The sequence below is a fragment of the Zea mays genome, chromosome 9 (genome assembly GCF_902167145.1).
Source record: "Zea mays cultivar B73 chromosome 9, Zm-B73-REFERENCE-NAM-5.0, whole genome shotgun sequence".
NCBI lineage: Eukaryota > Viridiplantae > Streptophyta > Magnoliopsida > Poales > Poaceae > Zea > Zea mays.
Window position 1 is genome coordinate 6,918,510 of NC_050104.1, and position 3,511 is coordinate 6,922,020.

The 3,511-nt window shown below is 39.8% G+C and overlaps 1 pseudogene; it reads right to left on the reverse strand.

Annotated features, from left to right (window-relative positions):
• Window positions 1-559: 559 nt before the first annotated feature.
• LOC103639696 (protein MANNAN SYNTHESIS-RELATED 1-like) lies at window positions 560-2,041 on the reverse strand (annotated as a pseudogene).
• Window positions 2,042-3,511: the final 1,470 nt, after the last annotated feature.

Sequence of the window (3,511 nt, forward strand, 5' to 3'; positions counted from 1 at the left end):
TAATTCTCTAGGATAAATTTCAAGTAAAAAGTGATTATGTGTAGAGCGAGTCAAGAATAATTTACCTTTTCCAGCTTCCAACCAGCTGATTTATTTTCAGAAAATCACTACATTTAAGAAAATCACCTCTGTAAAAAGGACATTCTGACAGCTTAGATTCAGCCTAAAAGCTCTACCAAACGATACCCTTGAGTCGCAATTGGCTCCAAATTACAATGCCCTTTAGTCACAATTCGGCGTCCACACAACAGATTAACAAATCTCACGCACATCTATACATTGTTTCCATGGAGACTTCCAGAGAAATTACTACATCAATTGGTGAGCAGACAGAAGGTGATGAGCGCATCAAGGTACATGAAGCAAACTCTTTTCACATGCCTAACCTCATGTTCATTTTACAGCATACAAGCAGTCATTCTGCTCCTTGCTGTTGTTCCAAAGTTTAATATCCAAACAAGTAAACAACACCTAATATTTATTCCTCGTAACATAACATCAACCAGTATACAGCAGCATGTTAACGACTAACGAGAGGTACTTGTATATGCACCTAGAGCACTACCCTACGGCTCACTTCAGCTGATCTTATTAATGGCAGTACAAAAGCATGCTAACAATAGCATGTGTAGGCTAGGTGGTTCTTGTTGGAGATGTAGGTGGAGGTTAAATCTGAAGCATGAGTCGAGGTGCTGGACTGAGAAGGCACAATGATCTGGGTACGACCAGATGCAATCCTCTTACCTGTGACATGCTCGTAGAACAGGCCAGCAACAGCAGGGATGAACATGTCACTCTGCGAGCAGATCTCAAGGTCCAAAGCCCTTGCTAGGTCTACATTGCTCGATTTCAGGAATTCACCTTTGTTCTCAGCTGGCATAATGTCATCCTGCAGAAACACAAAGTGCACTACTTAATTTACCTAAAAAGCATGATTGAGTACATGAAGTCCAAAAAATGTGATGCACAAACGGGTGTATCCTAAGAGCTCTATGTTTGTTTTTCTATGCAATATTATTGACAGCTTTTATAAAAGACCACCTTTTGTGTCAATTAGCATAAGATAGAGTACTATTAACAACTTTTATAGAAGACTACCTTTTGTGTCAATTAGCATTAGACAGAATACTATTGACAGCTTTTATACCGAGGCAAAGCAACAAGAGATTATCTTTCAGCGTTAGATGTGTAGTAAGTTCCATGCCTTGGTATAAGTATTTGGAAATTCCTCCTTCAGATCATTCAGGCCTTTGTGCCACCACGTCTCTGTCAAGTAGATGGTAGTATTAGCAGAGAATCCAACACTCCTCAGGAAATCCAGGACCTCATCAGGGTTATAGCAGCCTTTTCTTCGAGCGCCACTGGTTGTCTTGCAACTCTTCTTTTCCAGCACGATTGCTAAGACCTTCCAATCTGATTTCTTGCTTAATTCTTGAAGCCTATCCAACATTTTTCTGGCGACTTCAGAATATTCATGCTTCAGTTCGAGGCCACTGAACATTGCAAGGCAAGCAGTTGCATCCAAGTTCTTGTTACTCGTCTCCTTTGGCCTTAAACTTACTGAAGAGAAAATGACCGCAAGTCTTAAGTACTTGTTTTTTTTGAAAGATGGGCTAGATGGTGTCCATGATGAAGCTTTCAGTCACATGGTTTGGTACTCTGATAATTGCTGGCTTCTTAGCACTCACTTCATCAGGTATTTCATCTATTACTTCGACAACACCATCTAGGCTCCTCACAAATTTATCCACATTGTACATGTCTTGGAATTTTCTGTAAGCAAAACTTATGTCATCAGTTGAGATGGGCAAGAATTGTGACATTTACGAGAACAATTTTGAATTCCTAGAGGTAAAGGCCCATACTGTATGGACAAACATTTGCATTATTTATGTATCTGTAACAGGGTTCATCTTAAGGAAATTGAAAATTGTCTTCTTGTCAAAGAAGCATACCGCTTATTTCCTAATTCATTTCCTCTGATGTCTGGGAGTACAAATGTTGCACCTAGATACCTCGCAACAACCACAACATCTGTGATATGTAGATACGAATTGGGAAATGGTGTTCCAAGTATTCAATCAAATAGAATATACAGGCGTATAGCTTGATTTTTGCTTACACAATCAATGATGCCAGAAAAGTCCAGAGTTACAGGCTCACCTGTGAGATGTGATATTCAGGGTCCATAGTCAAGGAGAATGTAACAAAACCATTAGATGGCTGAATTTCTGCAGTAATTAGTAATATCAGTAACCACATTGTTCAGGTTAAAGGTTCAGATCTGAAGAATTTGTAGGTTTTAAAATGCGGTGTTACTTGGACTTGGTTTGGTCCAGCAAGGTTTAACTTCCTCGATAGTGTCCATCAGGTCCTCCACTCCAGCAGTATCGACACTGTTCATTTCAGCATTATTATCAAGCTTAATTGTGTTCGATCGCTCACCTGTTGCCTTCAAGCCCATCTCCTGCAAACATGGATTTTGGTTTTGGCATGCCTGAACCAGTTGGAAAAATGAAACTTTGCTTGTATGATGTATGCTGGCCGTGCCTTTTGCTCATGGGCTCCATGTTTTTACTCGGAATGTTGTCTGCTGAGGTGCGAGGGTTCAAGATTAGTCCATGCAGTTTTAGGGAGCAGTGGGAATTGGTGCTCTGGTGGGTGCTGCACAAGTGCACGATGATTTTGTGCTGTGAATTGTTTCAGGAGACTGGTGCTTCAAGAGATTTCACAGATTCAGGGGTGATCACCGAGTAGATGGTGCCTCCATTAGAGGAATACCAATGGATTGAACGTTTCGTGTTGTGGGTTGGAGAATGAGTGAACTCTGAGTTCATATGATAGGGTAATGTGACTTACTGGAATTGGTTATGCCATGGAAAGGGAAGCATGCGTTGCAAAATAGTATCTGTGACCTTTAGTAATAAAACACATCATAAAAGTGTATGTAGTAATTGCAGACATATTAGTTTAGTTAGTTACCTTAATCTCATATATGTTGTTTTATTTCTCTTCATTTCGTTGATTTCCTTCCAAATTTCATCCCATCAGTTGCTTCTTAACCTACTGATTTCAGGAACAAGCTTTGTGACTTAATTTGGATTTGAGCAGCACGGTCATAACATTGCTGGTAAGAGATCTCTTGGTCTTGATTGAAATGGCCAGTCATTATTGTTTGCGTAATTGATTATGTTTGCATTATTTTCATAGCCACACCAGAACTCTTTAATTCTTCATGCTCTTACAGATCTATTTTATTCATATGTCCAGTGAATCTTTTCTCTAGCAAGGTAACTATGTTCTTAATCTTCATTATATTTGAAATATGTTGCTGCTCTAAATAGTTGTTTCCCTCTTTTACCAAAATAATGTCATGCTTGAGCTTCTGTTTGCATATGCCAAGAAAGATGATCCTCTAGGTTTACAACATCTTGCACTGTGTCATGCGCGTTACCGGCCAAACGACAACGCCGTGGAGTACGGCGACGACAGGAACTACCTTTGCAGGAAC